The following is a 23,126-nucleotide window of genomic DNA, read 5'->3' as shown; positions in this document are numbered from 1 at the left end:
TAATTCTGAGCTTAGACTAGGAGTGGTTATTCCCCTTCATCTTCTCAATTCTCCTGGAACTGCGAGAGCCATACACAGCTTTAGTGGAGAGAAAACTGGATGGAACCATTTGACTAAAAGCCCATGTCCAAGGCCAAGAGGAAAAAGCCAGGACACTGTGTAGAAGAAGGGTGAGGCATAAATGGAAGGTAAGACAGAGGGACATCACAGAGGAGAGACTCAATTATAGACAGGAGATTCAAGGAGGAAAATGAGTTTTGCAACAACTTCTAGACTTCATGTATAGACCTGTCTATCTAAAAAGATATATAAATTGTATATATTACTGTATGTCAGGTATTTTCTTGTTTAGGGGAGACCAGTGCACAAATGCCAATACTTAGAAGGTAGAGAGGAGTGGAATAACTAGCTAATATTTAGGAATAAGGGTTCTGTTGCATTTTGTACAGGCCTTGGAGAGAAGAAAATAGCCTTCTCCTGGGAACTCTCTTTTCAGAGATGCAGGGAGAGCCTAGAAATGGACCTTCCTGAGTCCCCTGGTCTGAAATGCTAAACGAGTGGTTCCCATGTTGCTAGAACTAACCAAAGTCTAGTCTAGCTTCTTACTGTCTCCTGTCTTGAATTGATTGATTAAATAATTAAACATTTGTTGAGTTACTCAGCATTCTCCATGTCCCATGTGTAGTGTAGGGGCTGGGGGAACAAGGATGGGAATAAACAGAAGAACCTTTTCTTGAGGAGCTCAGGAGTATTCAATATGTAAATGATACCAACTACGCTTCTACCCACTGCAAACAAGAAAAAAATGAAAAAGCCACAAAGCCTTTAGGAGGTGATGCTTTGCAGTGATTGGCTTTTTACTAGTGGGATGCGTAGCTAATAAAACTTCAGATAAGTTTAGAAATCCTAGTATGACTCTTCCTAAGGTCTAGACTTGACCCATCGCTGCTCTCTGGTTCTTAAGTCTATTAAACAACCTTTTCTTTGCCTATTGGAGGTTTTTGAAATCCAAAGTTTAGGCTCCTAGCACTCTGATCTTCCTGGAAGATAGTGACTGCTACAAATTTATTTCAAATCATTTATTTCCCCCTCTCCACACCAATACCACTGGAAGGAATTGCATTTACCCCCACTTGTTGGCAAGGATAACAGTGAATGTACGCACTCTTTTGACCCTCATTTCTAGGCCCAGAATGGGGCTTCCTACGTCCAGTTGGTTCTTTCTCTCATCTACCTCATCCACTGCCAAGGTTTCTTGAAAGTTAGGCCCAGTTAGGTTCTCCCATGGGGAATGATCTAATGTCCTTAGCATGGCCTCTGTGCTTTCTACAGTGTGTCTTTCCAGCCTCATCTCCTTGTCCAGTGGCCACTCCGGGATACTTGTGCTTTTCCGAGTTCTTTTATGATCTTCACATTTGCTGTTGCTGTTCCCTCCACCTGGAGCAGGCCTCCCTTCTTGGGCTATTAAACACATCAGGCTGTTAAAGTCCGAGTCATCTTTTAAAGCCTGATCTAAGTATCGCAAATATTTTGGAAGAGACTTCGTTATTTCCTTTCTTAGTATGAATAACTTTTTTCTCCGGGTTTTCATCACATTTTACTTATGTTTTCCATAACGTTAAGGTAGTACACATTAAACCAAATAGTGTAAAGCACCGTGTTCACCACAATGGAAGTGTTCAATAAATATTAGCAATTAGTTTTACTTATCACATTGTCTAAGAGAAACATTTCTATATATGTATAAGTAGTATATAAATAAGTCCTTCATTATCCCATTAGCTCTTTAAGAATAAAAAAAGACAGTAGTTGGGGCACCTGGGTGACTCAGTTGGTTAAGCTACCAGCTCTTGGTTTTGCCTCAGGTCATGGTATCACAGTGTGTGAGTTCGAGCCCCACATGGGACTCTGCACTTTCAGTGCTTGAGATTCTCTCTCCCTCTTTCTCTGCCCCTTCTCCACTGTGTGCATGCATGCACACACTCTCTCTCAAAATAAATAAATAAAAAAAAAAAAGACAGTAACTCATTTTCATGCTAAGAATCTTAGACTTGTGCCTTGTTACCTAGAAGTGCAAAAGCATTTGTTGAATACTGACTGCATGAACATTGCTAGAATCTGGGGAAAAAAAAAAACAAACCCAGAGTGGAACAGCTTTTGACCCTGCTATGTGTCACGGCATTCTGTTGGGCTTTATATACTTTACCTTATTCAAACTTGAAAACCACCCTGTGAAACATATTGATCTCACTTTACACAGGAGGAAATTGAGACTCAGGGGATTTAAATAATGTACCCTAAGTCAACAGCCAGCTAGAATTTGAGGCCATTATATTTCTTTTTCTTTTAATTTATTTTTAAAAATTGTTTAATGTTTATTTATTTTTTGAGAGAGAGAGAGACAGAACATGAGCAGGGGAGGGGCAGGCAGAGAGGGAGACACAGAATTTGAAGCAGGTTCCAGGCTCTGAACTGTCAGCACAGAGCCTGATGCGGGGCTCGAACTCACAGACTGAGATCATGACCTGAACCAAACTTGGACACTCAATCGACTGAGCCACCCAGGCGCCCCTTTTTAATTTTTTTAATGTTGATTCATGAGAGAGAGAGAGAGAGAGAGAGAGCAGCAGAGGGGCAGAGAGAGAGGGAGACACAGAATCCAAAGCAGGCTCCAGGCTCTGAGCTGTCAGCACAGAGCCCAACACAGGCTCGAACTCACAAGCTGTGAGACCATGACCGGAGCCAAAGTCAGACACTTAACCGACTGTGCCACCCAGGTGCCCCGAGGCTGTTGTATTTCTCATTCTAGTTCCCAAGCTCTGCTCCCATGCTGCTCTGACACTCAGTGATATCACATTGTCCCTTTAGGGGCTAACATGTGGATGCCAAAATGGCTCTTAGCAAAGATTACTGATATAGTTCTTAGAAAGATTACAGGAGGAAACCAATCTGACAATAAATTTCATATTAAAAAAGAAAGAACGATTATAGGCAATTAAAAGAGAAATTAATCATTCTAACCCAAAATTAAATTTCTAGGTTTTTTTTTTTTCCAGAGATGTCTCCACTCCCTTCAAAACATGTCTTTGGAATGGACCATAAAATGGCATTTAAATTGTAAATTCCCATGGGAACAAATCGACCATTTAGATAGTAACATGAATGAATGTGTTGTCAGAGGACTCTAGATGTGTATAAATCCTTTAATTACCATTTCCAATGCTAATGTATATACTTTAATTAGAGGTATGTAGTAAGCTTCTTTGTTAAAGAAACAAAAAAAAAAAAAAAAAAAAAAAGAACCCTGGAACCATATGGATGTTGCCTCATTTTCATCTGAGCCTTCCAGGGACTGTAAACCTTAAAGTGATGTTGGAACCCAACACTTTTCCATCTGCCAAAAAAGGTGAGAACAATAAGTCTTTGTGCAAAAGCTGCATATACATAAGAGAAGTGTAGCCCTAAACCGGTCTTTCCTTCTACGTGCCTTTGCCCCACTTTGCTTTGACTAATTATATAATCTGCCAAGTAGGAAAGCAAGTGATTTTTCCCTAGCTTACTGATGACATGGCTTGTAGTAGGGATGCTTTGGTATGAGGCAGCTTTGAATTTGTCTTAAATGTGGAGCTATAAGGGACTTAAATGTGGAACTATGTCTTTTTTTTTTTTTTTTTTAACGTTTTATTTATGAGACAGGGAGAGACAGAGCATGAACGGGGGAGGGTCAGAGAGAGAGGGAGACACAGAATCTGAAACGGGCTCCAGGCTCTGAGCGGTCAGCACAGAGCCTGACGCGGGGCTCGAACTCACGAACAGTGAGATGGTGACCTGAGCCTAAGTCGGACGCTTAACCGACTGAGCCACCCAGGCGCCCCTGGAACTATGTTTTAAATGGGAGCCTCCTGAGAGAGAACTCTTGAGAAGCCCAGAGAGACAGAGAGAGAGAGAGAGAGAGAGAGAGAGAGAGAGAGAGAAAGAGTGGAAGGGATTCACTTATGGCAATGGCTCAGGCTCTGGGTCTGAATTTCGGTCTGCCGCATACTAGCTCTGCAGTGGGCCTTCAGCAAGGTTTGAACCTCTCTGAAGCTCGGTTTTCTCATCTATAAAATGGGAGTAATAACTACTTCCTTGCCAGGTGATGGTGAGATTCCAAGATAATGTGTGTAAAGTGCCTGGTACTTAGCAGGTATGTGAGAAATATCTGACATAGTTACGATAGATTTTATTTTGTATGGAAAGAGTTAGTCTTCCAGCAGTGTGAGGTCAGAAAAGAATCAGGATGCAGGACAAATCTGATTCATGTTGATGATAACTCTTTTGATGCGTTTTTCTTGTTTCTTTGCCCTTCTCCTGTCCCTGGCTCTCTGCAGGTTAACTTAATGTTCCCAACTCACCCTATCCGCCCCTCTCTTTTGTTTTTTCCTTTTCATTCCTTTAGACAAAGAAACCGGCAGAGCTAGTCAGACCCAGTAGTTACAGGCGGGCTTTGTTTGGAAGTCAAAAATTGCTTCTCTTTCTTTTGCCCTGCCCGACTTTCCTCCTCTGGTCTTTTACTCTGTACATGTCAGTAATAAAATGTATTGTGAGACAGATCAACAAATGCATCACCTTGACACGTCGGTGAGTGAAGCATAGATTTGAATAATAGACTTAGCTGAAATGTCTTTCTGGGGGTGTCTAGTTGTGTTATTCACAAAACAATTGCTGTATCGGAAAACAACTGGTAGACACCTCCCCCAAACTGAGTATAATTCTCATAGATGTGGACTAAGGAAGCTATTTTCCTGAGGGATTCATTAGATTTTGATTAGCCTCCAATACATTTGTTCTGAACCACATAGAGGATTTCCCCCAGGCCAGGCTGGGGTTGCCAGCTGTGACAGAGATGGACATTTAATTTGTTTGTGATTGCGTTGTCAGGGCTGGACATTTGTCATCTGAGATTTCTTCTTTACTCCTTTCCCCCAAATCTACTCCTAACAAGGGAAATCTTAAAAATAAGGCAGATTAAAAATTGATGATATGGAGTGTGTACCGGGTTGTTTTCAATTTTATTTTACTTAGTGAAAATCATAATTTTGGGGCCAGCGATTAAAATTCCTGACTATGCTACAGGCAAAGCTCACACTGCTCACAAAACACCCCAGCAATCTCATCCCATTTTTTAGGGAAGATTTAATAGCAGGCCTGTTCAGTGAGGCACACAAGTTCATTACCTTTATAAAACACTCTACAGGAATTTTACTAGTGTCCAAGGCAGTGCAGCTAGTGGTTTCTGGCTACACATTTCTACAAAAGAACAAAAGACAACCTGTCCTGGGTTAGCCTTGCTTTTTGGTCTTTTTACTTCCTTGATAATTTCCTAAATTCAATTATTTATACTGACTCTTGTAATCCTTTGTCTTAGTTAGCAACCTGCTCCTACTGTGGTATTTCACCATCCTTATGGTGAGGGTTGTTTTGAGAATATATTGTCTAAGCTGGAATCTGATCCCATGTGCTTGGTTCATGCAACATTTCCGCTGAGATACAAGCATAGGTTCTGACTTTTATGCTACTGTACAGAAGGTCAACTGAGGTGTGTGTTACTCGGATGTAATTTCTCAAAGGCAAACTGGGCAGGAGCAATGCTGGATGTTTGTTTTAAGGGTCTCTCTGGCCTTCAGCTTGCCTCTTTGGTAGTCTCATGTCAGATATTTATTTGATGAGGTATTGTAGTTTCAGTATCCATATTACTTTTATTTATTTTATATTTTTAGAATTTTAGTATTAGTATTAGTATTTTTGTGAGCTCTACACCCAACGTGGGGCTTGAACTCATGACCCAGAGATCAGAAGCCGCATGCTGTACTGACTGGGCCAGCCAGGTGCCCCTCACCATCCATATTCTTTTCAGAGATTAGACCACGCCTCAAGGAACTTTTAAAGCTGTGATTCTATTTGGAGCCCTTTTTATGGACATGGCTTGATGGGGATTCACTCAATGTGCTCTGGGACTGGAAACTCGAGACAGTCACTTCTCTCCCACTCCCTGCTGCCCTGGCATCTGTGTACGTTGGTTCTGAGCTCTGTGTGGAAACGTTCTGAGTTGTAATACTTCTCTTAATTTCAGGGTTTATATTAAGGTTGGTCTGGTTAGGATGGAGGTACTAAATTAAGTAAATATAATTTTAATCTTGCTAGTTTGGAGAATTGGCTCTGTGTGGATATCCATATAGAACATAAATGGCCAATATTTGGCTCCATCACTAACCATTTGAGCGTTCACAGGGCCTGTGGATTTGTATTATGTACTCAAAGGTCTGGAACCCAGTTTGGTTCCAGGCTCAGTCTTCAAAAGAAGAATTTAGCCGAGTTGTAAGCCTATATAACAAAGAGCACCCGTGCACACACTGAAATGAGCACATGAGGATGTTACGGTGAGCCCATGCATATTTTTGCTTCACAAGCAGTTGCTGCAGTGGTCTAGTGGAGGAACATTTCACCTGGAGAAGGAAGTTTCTAGCCACAGCTTTTCCACTAACTAGGTGTGACCTTATATAAGTCATTTAATCTTTCTCAAGCACAGGCTAGATATCTGCCAAGGAGCAAATCTTACTCGATGATTTCAAAGGTTCCTTCTAGCTCTAAAAAAAATCCTATGATATAGGATCATAAAGGGATGTTTTATTTGATTGTGACATTTCATTTGGCACCTAATTCTGTATAGATGTCTTCACTCAGAGTATTTGGTTTTTGTAGATTGACTACACGGAATTTATCATTCTATTAATGTACCTTAGAGTAAAATGCATGCTTGTGTATCTACCTGCTCTCACATTTATAATATATATTACATCTTTTTAATGTACATCATGAGAAATGCCAGTGGATCTAAATGAAATATTACTATTGTTGCATTCATTCTTACCAACTCTGTCAGGCTAGATGAATTAAATAAGGCACGATGTGTGCTACTGAAACTACATTTACCATATACTCAAGTGTCTGCATACAGCATAAACACAGATATTGAATATGCTTTGGGTTTTCTTTACCAAGAGCCAGAAAAGTTCCTAACTTGAAAATAAATTGAAAATCAAATGGATGATTTGATTTTTAAACATGAGGCTGAGCTATTGTTATAGCACCCATTGTCTCGGGCAGACAGCACAGCTGGGGACTTCTCAGTTCCTTTTGTCCTATACTTGGTGATTGAGCCAGTGAGGGGGGGGGTGAGGTAGATGTGAGAGGTACAGGTTATAAGATTATGAATAGTGGTAGGAAGGGTGAACAGAGGATCAAGAAGCCTGTGGGGCCTCCTGAGGATAGAAAAACCAGGGATCTTTGATCTCTAGCTCTGTATATCCTTCAGAACATTTTATTTTTCCCCTTTCCTCTGTACCACCATCCCCCCTGCCTTTTTTTTTCCCCCCTGCCAGTTGTCCAGACAACTTCTCATCTTATTTCTTCTCTATAAAAACACTGTAGTCTTTTTTGGAAATCTCACTTTAGCATGCATGATTCTGGATTTGAAGAGTAAATGCACACCGGGAAAATTCTACCTTGACATCTTTCCACGGGAAGAATGTGAAAGGACTCAGGAGGCAAGGGCCAGAGAGCACAGCATGGATCTCCATTTTGGGAAGTGATACTTAAAGTTCGCATTAACAGCCCCTGTCCTAGGCTGTCACCTGAAAAATTACGTAGTGATGTCAGAATGGTTTTTTTTTCTGCTTTGCGTCTTAACTTTTTTAAAAAGTTGCAAAATAATGTATAGAGAATAAAGCATACAACTCTTAAGTGTGCAGCTCTATAATTACACACACACACTCCTTGTAATGACTATCAGGTAAAGATTTAGAGTATGATCAGCACCCAGAGGCTACAGTATGACTCTTCCCAGCATATAAATCCACCGGTGTATATTTCTTAATCTCTTGCAACGTGTTTAAAGGAAGGCTTATAGTTGTTTGACAGACATCGCTAAGAAAAATATACCCCATAGCTTCATTTTAAGAAGCAAAATTCAAGAGGCTCCTGGGTGGCTCAGGTGGTTAAGCATCCAACTCTTGATTTAGGCTCAGGTCATGATCTCAAGATTTGTGAGATCGAACCCTGCATGGGGCTCTGTACTGACAGCGTGGAGCCTGCTTGGGATTCTCTTTCTCCCTCTCTCTGCTTCTCTCCTACTCAAGCTCTCACTCCCTTTCTCTCTCTCTCTCAAAAATAAATAAAAAGCGTTAAAAAAAAAGCAGCAAAATTCAAGCCCTTGAAAACTTATTTGGATAGCATTGTAAGTGTGGGTACTAGCGATTCACTCTTTCCAGATAGTTCCAAGGGAAACTATTGCCATGATCTACAGGTATCTCTTTATTGAGGGTCATTGCGAGCCACAGAAGAATTCCAGCAGACTCATTTACAATCACACTCATCTTCAATAGCCATATTTGTACCTTCGTGTGTAATGAGGTGATTTATCATGGAATGTCAGCCATAGAGAGTTCAGTATAAATGAATTTGGTTTCTTAAAAAAAGGTATTTATATCTAAACACTTTTACAATAATCTGACATTGCCCTTTAAAGGTAAGCACATATTATGTGATTTGCATATGAAGAAACCAGGCATTACTCTTACTTGACTGACTGTCAGCTTCAGCAGCTGCACCTGGTAGTCCCCAGGTCTGTCATTGTTTCCATGATAGAGCTCATTTTTCAAGGGTTAATAACATAGACCTTAACATTCACTTTGGGTTGAAACTTGGCAACTACTATGAGTATACAGCCTACGGAGCTGATTTTAAACAAAAATGGCTTAAATTGATTTACCCTTTTCAAATTAGAGTATGTCACAATAATGGTACTTTGCATCAGCTCTAATGCTTTACATTTATTGAATGTTAAAATTTGTAAGCTGTTATTCCCAGGTAGTGATTTGGGGGAGGCCAGTTATAGGACAAGTTAAATAGAGATTGGTTTCCATTTCCATTGAGAACTCCAAAAGAAATTTGCAAATTTTGACTATTTTTCTTTTGTAATATCATTGCTGCTTTAAAAGAAGAAATGTTATTGTCCTTACCTTTAATAGAAGAGAGCAGTTGTGGGAGTAAGTGCAGTTTGAAAAGAAAGGTGGAAATAAAATGTTGGAAATCACATTTAGTTGTATAACGCCTTGATCTCAGGATGGATTCCTCTCAGCTCAGCTCCTCTGAGTGGTTTTTGAAATGGGCTGAGCTGGGGTGTGTGTAGTTGTTCATGGTCTTTAGTTTTTCAGTTTTAAAAACTCCACATGGAAAAAAAAGAGGGAATATTTGTATTCCCACCATCATATAAATTTTTGCTACTGTCTATGCGCATGTCTATTTTATATACATTTATTAAAAGTATGAACTCTTCCATCCTTCTTACTGAACCAACAGAAGTTAAAACTCCACATTCATTTCTCTCTTTTTAAAATGACTTAGATGTCAGCATATTTGTATATTTAATGTATAGCCACATTCTAAGGAAAAAATGCTGCTGGCTATTTCTATACTGAAGGCCTCTTCTCAATGAGAGAAGAACTGGACTAATGAGGACATCGTACTGTCAATTTTAAACTTTGATCAGTTTTTGACTGAGCGTGATATAGACAGAAATTTGGAGAAGAAATTCTCATATGTATTAGATAGTAAGACTGAGTTATGCGTCAAAAGATGCAACTTCATTCTTGTACAAAGACATGGCTGAGGAATAAGAAAAGCCTTAAAGTGGTTAGTATTATAGAGTGGAGTGTAATAAATTAAAGACATGAGTCTTGAGGAATGTAGTCTAGATATAGTCATGTTCAGAGGAAATAGCATTCCCCTTGGAGCGGGGCATTTTGGGATTTGAATTATGTTATCATTTATTAGGTCATTTGTGCAGTCTTGAGCATGCTCACTATACCTGTTGATACTCAACAAAGTGTTAACAGCAGCTGTCTTCCAGCCTTTTGGTAAGAATGAAAAATAATGTCTGTAAAGTATTTGTCACATAGTAGTTGCTTAACAAGTGGAATTATTGTGATGGTGTAATTGTAAGGATTTAAAAAGAGAGTTCCTGCCAATCATATTATCTCCTTCTGAGAGGTCTCAGGGTACACTTATATCTACAATCTTCTTGGTGGTAACTTCTTCAGAAATCTTCATAATTTCTCTATGTGACTCTCACACCCGGGAAAAGACACTTTACACCTATAAAATAGGCAAGGGGGTACAGTGCTGCCCAAAGAAGTATCTATGGTACCTATACAGATGGCATCTGGCCAACCAATCTGAGCCTCTCTATGAGAAGTTTACATCCTAATCATATAGAAAATGGTAAGGCAGGAGAGTGGTAAAAGCAGAAAGACGTACAGATGAGAAGGCAGTAAGCCCCTATGGGCTAAAAAGAAGAGTGGAGAGAAGCCATAATATAGTGATAGTAAACAAATCAGTCACGGCAGAAGCACTAAAGCAAAAAACTGGGTCACTGAAATGGTGGAACAATTGAGCCATAAGCAACAGACGCATCTTCTGGAGGAGAAACTGTGAGGATAGTGGAGTTTTCTAGGAGTAATCCTACTCGAGTTGTGGCTGTACTTGGAAGGATATTTCAGTTCTCCCACAAACCTGGTTCTATGCTGCCTTTAGAGGGTTTCTGGTCGCTTACTTCTCCAGTTATGTTACAATAAAGGCCCTTTCACTGAGGTAATTTGAGTGTATCTTCCAAAAATCTCAATAAATACGTTGCTTGATCTATAGATCAAAGTCAACTTAGAGAAAGGACCCTAGGGATTTTCCCTAGAGTGCAAGTAAAGCCATGGATGTGTGAAGCAGTGCGGTATTTGAAGAAACTGTGAAAGGTTTGGTGTTCCTGGGCCATAAAATGTGAGTCAGGGAGAAGTGAGAGATGAAGCTGGGGAGGTCAGCAGGGGCAAGCTCTTTAAGACAAAGTAGGAAATGTGAAGGAGCTTGCAAAACATCTTATGGCTGAGGGAGTCATTTAAGAATTTCTAAGAAGGGAAATGATATGATTAGATTTTCTTTAGGCAGAGAAAAAAGGTTGTTCTGTGGAAGATCGTTTGAAGGTGACAAGGCTAACTAACGGGAGACAGGTGGGGGAAGTATTAAGTGGATGAGCTTCTGATTACCAGGGCTTTAAAGGAAGCGGCAGTAGGAATGGAGAGGAGGATATGGTATTCAACAGAATTTTAATTAGGTCAGAAATACTTGGTTAATGTAGAGAATGAAGGGGTCAGTCAAGGGTGGTTCCTAAATTTCTAGTTTGGGTGTCTCCAGGGATTGGGGTGATACCAATGTAGAAAGAGAATACAGGAGGAAGAGATGGATTTGAGAGAAGATGGTACACACTATTTTGGACTTGCTGTTTATGATGTCTACAGGACATCCAGGTAGGGTTGTTTAAGAGGTAGTTATATGTATAATATGAAACCAGGGGAGAAGTCAGTGCTGGGGACAGAGAACACATCCCTTTTATGAGGTAGTTGGAGTCACAAGGATGGAAGAGGTTATGGAAGGGCAGGGGAGGAATAGCATTCAGAAGGTGAAGAAACACCATGGAAAGGGTAGGCAGAGGAAGGGGAGCCCACATCAAAAGGAGAGAAGGGATAGTCAGAGTGGAATGAAGAAAGTCAGGAGAGGATGGTGGAATTGCTGTCAAGAGAGGATAGAGTTCCATTAAGAAGGAAGTAATGATCAACATAATTTGCTGTGGCAATGAAATACAGAAAGAAGACTACTGAAATGAGGGAAGTTCTGGTGGGAAGGAGGGTTTAGAAGACATTGCAATGGAGCCCTGACCAGAAATGAATGGATACTGCTGTTTTGACAAGTTCAGCTGGAAATATGGTGGGGAGGGGAGAGAGGCTGGGCCGTAGCTGAGGGAGATATGGGGATGAGAGAGATATAGAATCGAGGTAGATTTTCTTTTTCAAATAATGGGAGTTTATAGGCAAAAGAGGAGAGAGAGGAGCTTAATTCGAGATATAAGTGAGCGTTTCACTCATTAAATGAGGTCTCAAAGAAGAGAGATGAGTCTTAAAGGTAAAGTCATCTCATTCTCTGAGACTGAGGGAAAGTGTCAATGTGTGTGGCCACTGACACACTTGGCTGTGGTGGCCATAGTGGCGTGGAAAGCCAGAGGGTGAGCTCATGCCTGTGGATTCCATTTTCCCAATGAGGAGGGAGGCAATGTGGACTGCTGTGAGTGAGAGGTATAGGGCTGAGCCTCTAGGGAGACTGGAGAAGGTCTGGAATTCGCAGTTACATTCAGGGGGAAGAGAAGGAGCTGATTATAAGGTGATAAAATGCTTATCAGAGCCTGAAGGCAGAGAAATTCAGAGACCGTGAATACGTGTAGTGATGCCCTTCTGCAAGGTTATAGGAGCTTTTCTCAGGCAGTGCTCAGCTGCCTATAATTAAGTTCATATCTTAAAACTGCATTCAAGTTTTTCATGTGTGGTCATTCGAATATGCATGGTCCTCTTTGGGTTCATTCTGAATGCATCGAAATGAGAATCAGGAGGGCTTCATACTGAGATGGTGGCATTTGGTCTGGACACTGTGGAGTGATCCTTAACCCTATCTCCTATTTGGTTTGGTTTTCCAATTTAAGCCACATTCTCTTGGAACGAGAGCACATATATTTGTTTTTTTTTACATAAAGCAAATTCACATTTGGGGGGAGATATGTTAAAGAATCTACTGTCACTTCTTGGGCACCTTGGATCATCCAAGAACCAAAATCATGGCTGTGGCTGTCTCTGCTTCCTTCCTGACAGAAAATGTATTCAAGCATTAGCTCAGGCACAAATGCCTGAAACAAGTGGATTTACAGTGTTTAACACTTGGGCCCCACTGATCTGCTGGCTGCGTCATCCTCATTATCTGTGCTAACTCCTAAAGACTTGAGAAGCAGTTTTGTATAAAATAAAGGCTTATCTGAAGCTTTGCTCCCAGCTCCAACTGAATGCCAAATTTCTTTGAGTATGAAAATGCTGGCAGAAATCTTTTCTTGTCAACATGTATCGCTTTTATTCTCTTTTTGCTCTTCCGACTTCTGGCTGGACACGTGAAGAAACGTGAAAACAGCTGTGGAAGAGTTGTGTAGGAGGCAGTAATGGCTCTTTTAACAGCAGGGAATAGAAAGATCTCAAAAGTGAAGCCTATTGTCAGGAGACTTGCGCCCGCCCTGGCCGACTTCCAAGTGAGAGTTAGTTTGGATTAGACTTGGGTTGGGTAACATTTAATTTCTGAAGTGGAGATTTAAATCAAATTGTTAACCTCTCAAAGTTTAACCACCCACAGGTGATGATGGCACTTTAAAAAAATTACATAAAGATGCCCGATTCTTGGTAATAATTATAACGATACCGCATGTGTTCTTCTCAAATTTTCTGTCCTTGAGCCTTTGCCTTAAAACACTACTCACATTTTTCGTGTGTGGCTGTTTGGAAATAGAGTTCTTTTTTTGGTGTTATTGTGGAATGAAGTAATTACCTACTTAACTTTTGGATGTTCAGTTAGTTTGATTCGAAAACATTCACCAAATAATTTCCCTGTAGATTTCAATTAGCGGAAGACTTATCTGCATTAGCCTTGCAGATGGGGTGGCCAAACTATATTGATTATCAGACTGTGAGGAATTATCTACAGCACAAAGGCCAAACCAAAACAGATAAGTGGCTCGTCATACACACATTTATGAGCCGATGGAATGACAGTCCTCATTTGAAAGCAAACAGTATAAATTTGGCCCATACCACAGTGGGTGTGAAAATTGCAAGGTAAAATAAAACAGATGAGACCATTTAAGTTTGAAATGGAAGAACAGATCACTGGCAACAGCTATTTACTTTCACAGTCACTAAAATAGGGTGTTTTGTTGTGAAAACTATCAATACAGGGTGATGGATACCCTGCTTAAAGTGCCAATATGATGCCATTCTGAACTGCAAAACGATTTCATTACAAGTGTATGGGGAACCTTTAAACATGACATTACGATGCGACTATAATGTAAGATAACAATGGAAAAACAATTTCAGAGTAAGTGTAAGGAGACTATAACCATGCAGTTAGAAGGCCACTGGAATGTGAGATTATAATAGCTCAACATTAAAATGGTGAAAAGGATATGGTCAATTGCTTTTTTTCTTAAACTGGGAATAACCTAGACAACATTTATACTCATGAATAGTATAGTCGTGGGACTATATTTTAGGGAGGAGGAAAACCTGTCACCACTACAACCAGTTCTCATCCCATTCAAAAGTGTATCCCCATCTTATTTCCCTTTCTTGAAGTTAAGACAGTTTTTTCTGACCTTATCATTCTCCTTCAACCATACCACCTTGAGGCTCTGTTGCAAGTTCATAAACATTTTCTTTCTTACTCACATGTAGCCCTATGAGTTGGCCTATTAGCCACCTATGGGGTATGATTTGTGTTCACCTAGGCTGGTTTTCTATTGTACACCTTGCCTCTCTGGCCTCTGGTTATCACTGGACCTGAGTGGAAATCTTACCATCAGAGATGCATTCCCTCGGGTCTAAAAGGAATTTTCATTTTCAAGAGCATCTAATGAATGAAAGTTGAAGAAACACTTAATGAATTTCTAAAATTTAAGAACCTGTTTGAGGGGGGTTAACTTGAATAATCTGAGAAGCACAGACTCTGTCATCCGATAGACATGAGTTCATGTCCCAGCTATTACACTGAGTTGTGTGTGAACCTGAAGACTTTTCCTAGGTCTTGATTTCCTCATCTGTAAAATGGAGCTAACAACAGCATTTAATTCCTAGAGTAACTATAGAGTGAAATATACACTTTGTGTGAAACATTTTGCATGGTACCTGGCCAATAAGAGGGATTCTGGAAATACTCTTTCCATGTAGATATAGAGAAAGATAAAAGAATGGTTTGGGATCTTGGAGAGTGAAGCCAAGGAGAGAGACTGGGACTTAGTGACAGTGTAAGGGAGAGTATTTCCCCCTGATTTCATTTACAATTTCTCTTTGAGCCCCTCTAGTTCAGTTCTGATGGAACAGTCTCTTAGTCTTGATTATCTAAGGCATGCTGGACTTTTTATATCTTTTCCTGCTATTCTGCACCTTTAGGTTGTAGTTTTTATCCATAATTATACCTCACTTAGTACTGCTTTCTCTAGGATAGTGGAAAATTCTGTCCCTGAGAGATAACTGTGGCCACTGACTATGCTGTGTGTCACTGGGCCTCTTTCCTTTAAGCTTCTGGTTGGCCTGGTGCTACCTTAAATAAAGTTAACTTGTCTTGGATCACAGCCTGGAGTTGCCATTTATTAACTGCTATTATACAAATGTATGTAACCAGAAATTTTGGTATGCCCTGGAACCAGTTTTAAATCTGTTCATCAATATCATACCTAAAGGACCGATTCACTAATAAGATCAAACATGATTTGATGAGCATAGAATAAAACCTTTTTTCCTCAGAGTTTTTTTTCTGTTAAGAGTCTTAATTTTAACTGTGGTATTATTTTTGTCTAAAGCCCTCATGACATTAACAAAACATTCTCATGAAAGAGTTACTTGGCTCTAAAAATATATTCTTGGATTACTCAGGTTTAATGGCTTCATTTAGTGTACCCTTGGCTTATTTCCTTAAAGGTACTGCTATAGGGATGAGCCGTCAAAGGAAACAACACACTAATCTTGAACTCCTTGAGAGCAGGGCCCATAATACACATACAGTTATGGTCCTAGACCTTAGCAGTGCCAGACATTGAAGGTGATTGGGAAATGAGTTTCGGATAAATTTTATGAAGACTGTAAACCAAACCAGATTATTCAAAGCAGTATAATCTGGGGTGATCTGGAATGCAGTGCAACTGCTTTGTACTCAGCCCTTAATGAACACCAACTATGTGAAAGAAAGAAATGAAGGTTAGCATTAAGGACATAACATGGAAGTGAGATTGGACAAGAACCTTATTTCTTATGTGTCTAATGTGTGTAAGACCTTCACATGCTTCATTGCTTCATTGTTCATTCAATCTTTATTTTATTTTTTTTTAAATTTTTTTTAACGTTTATTTATTTTTGAGACAGAGAGACAGAGCATGAATGGGGGAGGGGCAGAGAGAGAGGGAGACACAGAACCGAAAGCAGGCTCCAGGCTCTGAGCCATCAGCCCAGAGCCCGACGCGGGGCTCGAACTCACGGACTGCGAGATCGTGACCTGAGCTGAAGTCGGACGCTTAACCGACTGAGCCACCCAGGCGCCCCTATTCAATCTTTAAAACAACCCTTAGATATAGGTATTGCTATCCATAATGCTAAGAGAGGCTGTGAGACTTGTCTGAAGTCACATACACGTAAGTGCTAAGTTTTGAACATACCTGTTTGGTTACAAATCCTTTGCTATTTCTGCTCTGTCGTGTTGCTGCTCCTGTGTGAATTTAATTACAGTCTAACAGAAGAGAAGAGACAAGAACATAAAAGACTGATGGCAAAGTAGACTGTGATAAATATCATTTGAGCAGAATGAAACACACCAAAGGGTCTGAATGAGGAAAAGATCACTTCTGCCTGAGGTTCAGTCCTCATCATGCCTTTTTTTCTCTTTTTTCTTCCATCTGCTTTATTGGGGATGCTGTTTTCCCCAACTGGTATGCCCTCTTTTTCTACAAGCAATGGTCAACACAGACTTTACAACCTGCTTAAATCAATAATTGTTGCATACTAAAAAAACACTAGTCCTTAGGCCACTTGCTGTATTCCAGATCTCTTCTCCTTTTCTCCCAGCCTGGATGATCCTTTTTCTCTTTCCAGTGAGAGTTAAAGGTATACTTACTCTTTCGGGTCCAAATCAAATTCACTTTCTGGAAACTCTTCCCCCATCACAGTTAGTACTACCTTCTCTCTTTTTCTGCCAGCACATTGGTCATATATCTCTTTGGTACTTGTTACCTACTGTCTAGCAATGTGGAGTATCATGATGGCAGATCAAGCTGTGTTTTCCTTTGGGATTTGGACATCTCTGAGCATATCTGCCATACTAGCAAAGTGGACTTGTTGGTAGTCCACTCACCTGAGGGATGGAGAAGTCTCTTTGGGTGGCAGGGATAAGGTTGGGAAAACAGAGAATCAGAAACACATACTTTGTCCAAAACATATCACCTTTGTGGTAGGAGGATGGGTTTCCTTGATGATTCCAGACTTCCTTGTGCTCCCATCCAGTTGTGCCTGAGTCAGAAGGTGGTGGGACATGGAAGAGGCTGTAACTAAAACATCTGAGACTGTTTTCATACAAACTATCTGTGAGATGTTTGGGACAAGAAAGTAGCCTCGCTAGAGAGTGACATACAGAGTAACACTATGTGCATATGGTACTAATCTTTGGGCATTATACAGCAAGTGCATCAGAACTGTGGAGACCACAGTCCAGCTTGAGTTCATCACGGGCTTTAGCAGAGAATATTTGTCCGTGAAGTCTGTAGATTTCTGGGCAAAATGTTAAGCTGTATGGCAAGAGGACCACAATTCCATGTGCACGTGCTATTTTGTTGATGGGCAAACTGGTATGTCTCCCAAATGGATGCAGTACTTCCCTTCAAATATATGTAGAAACTATTTCAATGGATGAATACAAGTTTATTGAAAGAATTGCTACATTCATAGCAACTTGTGTCAGTATATATTTTTTCACCTAACATATAAAATATACCTATTTTTGAATAGATGTAAGTGAATATGAAGCTTTTCAGTGTTAGAAAGACATTTCCATACTCACCAATGCTGTGAATGGTGAGGGGTGGAGTTAGTGACACCTGGTGGTGGCAGTTCCTACTAGATGACTTGACTCCATGAAGACTGGTCCTGGCCCTTCTTTACTATTAAACACATAGACATTGGTGCATGGCATTTAGTAAGTCAATACTGACTGAATGAATAAGGGAATGAATGAGTAAAGTTGGGATGACAAATGTCTACCTTTCTACTACTGAATTCTGACATGTTACATAGAACTCCAGGTTTAGGTTCCCTGAAAATAAGAAAAAATAAAAAGAAAGAAGCTTTCAGTTTTCAGTCAGTTGGTACATAAATATTATGCTAATTAATGTGATGCAGTCATGTGATCTAGTCATACGGATCAGCCCACGTATGATCTTATTCCCATCCAAGGATTCAGTTGAGATGGGAATAATAATTTAATGTAGTGCACCTCATTTGTGACTGTCACAATAAAACCTTGACGTATGTTAGTTGTAAGAAAAAGATCCATGTCATTTGAATTTTCCTTCACTAATTTTAAAATATGATTTATAAAGGCTTTTGACTAAAAATGGAAATACTCTTTATTGAATTCTTCAAAGGGAATAAAACATGTACTCAGGATAATTTTAATTAAAATATTTTCTATGAAGTGGTGTCAGATTTGGCTGTGACATGAGCCAGGTCTCCTAATCAGCTTTCATACATGGGCCAGAGATTTTACTCCAAACTCTATGAGTAAAACCAGTACAGGCAATTCCTAAGTTTCTCTTTTCCCTCACCTCTGGGACTGTCAACTCTTAGAAAATCTGAGTAGGTCCTAATTTATAAACTTTCAATTTATGCTCATGCTATTGAAACATCATGGGAGAGATAATAAGAGGAAGCAGAATCATGAAAATCAGAGAATCCCAAATGCTTCAAGTGGAAAGGAAGTTTAGAGATTATCATAGTCCATCCTGTCCACCTTACAGATATAGTCCTAAATACGAAGTGACTGGTACAAGGTCACATATCCAGTTAGTTCGAGTTAGATCATCAAGATTTTTCTTGCCTCAAAACCTCTACTTGGCAGTGGTCTTCATTAAAAAAAAACAAAACAACCCCCCCACAATGTATCCAGGTTTTAGCTCCAATGTCACCTCTTCTAATGTTCGATAAACCTAATGACTCCCTATAAACATATTTTCCATTTGCCCTTCTAGAGCATCTTTGCACCTGCTCCAGTGAGTTGACCTTTAAGGACAATATCAGTAGGTTCCATTGCCCCCTGACTTCTGGGTTGGGTTTGGCCAATGGGAGACTTGGCACAGTGTTGGTAGGCAGGAGGAACTTGAGGTCAGTGCATTTATTATCATGGTGGCCTGGCAATATGACTATAAGCCATTGGTGGCTGTGTTCACTACTAAAAGCCACAGTTCCTATTGGGAGACCCTCCTTCAGTTATAGCTTTCTCTCTGGGTTCTGGTAACTGCTCCTTTCTTTTGTCCATTCAGGCCTAGCCTTAGTATCGGCTCCCACTTTTTATTAGTCCCAAGGTACTTCACTGTTCCTTATTGGCTTATCTTATACTCCCCACACCATTTAAACAGTACCTTTATTAAACTCTCTTCAGTTTCCCCATTGAGTATAAAATTGATTTCCTGCTTGAGCCCTGATTACTATACCCCTCCTCTGTTGGCTTATTTTTTCCCCTCATAGCACAAATGACAAGCTACCTTCAACTTATTGTTTGTTTGTTTAATTTCTTTATAATCTGGCCTTCTTGATCAGAATGTGTTTCCATGGCTTGGCACAGTGTCTGACACATAGAAGGTACTTGATAAATGTTTGTTGAATGAATAGATCCAGGTGTACAAAACTTCTAGCTCAAATTCTTTCTCTCTCTTTTCTTTCTTTCTTTCTTTCAATGTTTATTTAATTTTGAGAGAGACAGAGAGACAGAGTGTGATTGTGGGAGGGAGAGAAAGAGAGGAAGATACAGAATCTGAAACAGGCTCCAGGCTCCCAGCTGTCAGCAAAGAGCCTGACATGGGGCTCCAACCCATGAACCGTAAGATCATGGCCTGAGCTGAAGTTGAATGCTTACTGACTGAACCACTCAGGTGCCCCTCAAAAATCTTTCTACACGTTATAATGAGAATAACCCTATAGAACTTTTAGGCATGAATCTACTTAAAGGGGAATTTTAATTCATTTCAGCTACAATAGAAATTAAGTAGGCTTTTGTGGCTGGTGACTACTATTTAATATATAGCTTCTATAGTAAAGTGTACTTTAGATCAATACATTATTTTCCATTATATTGTAATTTCATCAAAGCAGGGACCAGGTAGATCTTGCCCATGGTTTATGCCCAAAGCTTTGGACGCTGCCTGGTACAGTGGTAAATTTTACTTGGTGCGAAATACCAAGCTGAACACTGGTGACCTGGAGATACATAAAGTGTAGTGCTACCCTGAGGGACCCATAGTCTTACTGAAGAGACTAACATATGAACAAAATCACAGGTGATGTAATGAGAAAGTGTTTCAGGGTCACAGAGAGAGGAAAAAGGCCAGTGAACTCTTGGCAGATGATCTGGTGGAGGGGGAAGGGGGCTTTCTATGATTTTTCCTTTTCTGAAACTACTTATTCGGTAGCATTAATTCAAAACTACAGGTTCTAAAGTGATATTTTGCAACCCAATCCAATCAGGAGCTGGATATTTCATATAAATATGAAGATTTCCTGCTTCTTGCTGCTGGTTTTATATTTTCCTTCTTTTATCCTTTTATTTTCTTCAGAGAAAAAGTGAAAGAAGATCATCTTTGAATATGGATTTTCTGAGTGTTGGCCATGTTCAAAAGATGATAAAATCTTGTTTTTCAAGAGTACTCTTTTAGAGCATCGGGAAACTTATCTGACATTGACTGTAGGGGAAAAAAAATGAACAACAACAAAAAAAAGGAAATAAAGAAAAACTTGTTATATTCCCCACCAGAGGGAGACAATTTTTTTCCTTTTGCGTTTCAAAACCTAAATTCTGATTAACACAGATTTGAAGAGTACAATACAAGGTTTACTAGGGCTGATTAATACCCGGGGGAAAAAACAAACTTACAATCTAATTTGTTTACTTTTGTCTTTTAATATCAAATTATTTTCGAGATCTAAGTTCTGTTCTGCAAGCACAGTAAATGCTACTTAAGATGCATGGAACTTTAAGAGCTACTTGTTATTTCAATGTCGACTTTATCTCTAATTATATTAGTATGGATTCAGATAGGACACTGATAATATAACAACATGGAATAATTTAGCATAATTATTTTCTGTATTAAGACGTTTAGAAATCAACCCTAAACTAATAGAGACAGGGGCATGGTGGCGGTGGAGGAGGACGAACTGGTAGCAATGTCTCTTTCTGTTGGCAAGACTATAGGTGACGTAATAAGCTGAAGTCGACTCGTCCGTTTTCAATATGCTGCGACTCTTTCAAACTTTTTCAAAAGAAATTGACTCACAGTAGTTGCTAATTTAGGAGAAACAATACATGAGCAGCCACTGCTATCTATGGCATATCTGTGCTTAGGATAATTAAACATTTTACCGAAAATGTAGAAAATCGTGCAAAACCTACTGTACTCTTAAAAGGTCCAATTTCATGCCCAATTTAATAGAGAGAGTGTGAGATCTACATGTCCAGTGTAATTACTTGGACATTTCATTCTTCTCTGTGGTTCTTTTTGGAAACCAGTTCAGATCTGACCTTGTGTAAGTGTTTTTTAAATGGCTCTGAAACATTTTACAAATCCAATTAGTGCACAGTCAGATCTTCTCAGCTCACCTCATTTGACACAGAGTACTGCCAAAGTAGCCTTACTGCTTATTGTGATCCTTATTTATTTCCTTTCTTTGTCGTTTTTTAGAAATGTGCAGCTAGACTATGGAATAGTTCTCAGAAGCTCACATTTAAATGTGGGATGATATGGCGGCGTTAGGTAAAATATTTGTCTGGGTAGGAACATGAGTTTCTCATCATAATTCAGTGAAGGTAAATGGATGCTTTGGAAAAGCACAGAGTGTCACTTAAGTTTCGCTTGCCTCAGGTATCATTTAATCAGCAAGCACAGTTAATAATTCTGCTTTTCTATTTGTCAAGATCTCAATATTTTTTCAATATGAGGTCTGCTCCAGTGTACTTTACATGACACTTTATAATTAGTGGTACTTGAGAATTTGGCAGTTTTAAAAATTCATACAACATTCTTAGTTACAATTTATAAATGATTTTAAAGTATAATTAACATTCATCTTTACAAGTTATATGCAAACAAATATGCAAATTCAGAAATAAATATGCAAACATATAAAATGTTTTTGAATTAAGTAGTCCTTAACATTTTTAATGAAATCAATATTTTATTCATATTTTGCACACAATTTTGAGTACTTACTGATTTGAGGGGGTCTACGGCATATAGGCTTTTGCATATTGCAACCTTTAACTACCAGCAACAGGAGGAAATGAGAATGAATTCATTTTTGTGGTTAAAATACGAAAGGACGATTTAGCAGACAAACCTAATAGGTGCTGTTGACTGGATTACTGATGCAACTAAAATGGTCTTTCTGCTCCTTGAACTCGTAACCTTACAAGGAACCTCTCCTTTTTCAGATGACACAAAACCTGTTGGGATCTCAAGAAGATAAAGTTGAGGACATCAACAAAGTGCCCATTTAACTTTTTGGGTTGGTGGTTAATAGAGGCTAATAAACTGACTTGTTCCCTATGGATTTTTGATGTATTAAAGCCTGAAAGGAGAAGAATGCAGGGGGCAGTATGAGATGAACAAAGGATTATTGGAAAATGCACTTTCAATGGAGAAGTCACTAAATAAGAGTAGAGATTCAGTAAGTTGCTTATGATTTTAAAGAAAATCTATTCAAAACGTTAACCGACTCAAAATTTTAGTTTGCTCATTCAACAAACACTCATCTTTAAGGCCTGGCTTCAGTTGTCACTCTTCAAGGCAGATTTCTCACTACCAGGGTCTTCCTTCTTTGAATTTATACTGCATTCTAAGTCAATCAGGTGCAGGTTTTTCTACCCTCATTCTGGGCGAGGACTAGACCTGGTGCTACTGGGGGTACAAAGAAGGAGAAGACTTAATAAGTTAGCATCACACAGTTTAGGTCTAAAATGTTCTTCAATTTTTACCATGCTTTATGATTATTTTTTAAATGGCAAATTTCTTGAAGGAAAAGAACATCATTTGTATAAAAAATGGTAAAAGGATTTATTTTGAATGGCTACTCTGATGAATGGGTAGTTGCTCACGGGAATGCTATGTAAAGAGGGATTCTGAGTTTGTGTCAGTATCGAACCAA

The 23,126-nt window shown here is 39.4% G+C and overlaps 1 long non-coding RNA gene across 1 annotated transcript in view; it reads left to right on the top strand.

Moving 5' to 3' along the window:
- Nucleotides 1–22,508, top strand: part of LOC122241267 — a 64,463-nt gene extending 41,955 nt beyond the window's left edge. Inside the window, exon 3 of the long non-coding RNA XR_006221307.1 lies at nt 22,414–22,508. This is a non-coding gene — a long non-coding RNA (uncharacterized LOC122241267). The remainder of the gene's footprint in view (nt 1–22,413) is intronic.
- The last annotated feature ends 618 nt before the right edge of the window (nt 22,509–23,126 follow it).

This window comes from Panthera tigris, chromosome C1 (assembly GCF_018350195.1).
Source record: "Panthera tigris isolate Pti1 chromosome C1, P.tigris_Pti1_mat1.1, whole genome shotgun sequence".
NCBI classification, from domain to species: domain Eukaryota; kingdom Metazoa; phylum Chordata; class Mammalia; order Carnivora; family Felidae; genus Panthera; species Panthera tigris.
The sequence above is the reverse complement of the archived record's forward strand: the minus strand, read 5'-3'. Positions and strand labels throughout refer to the sequence as shown.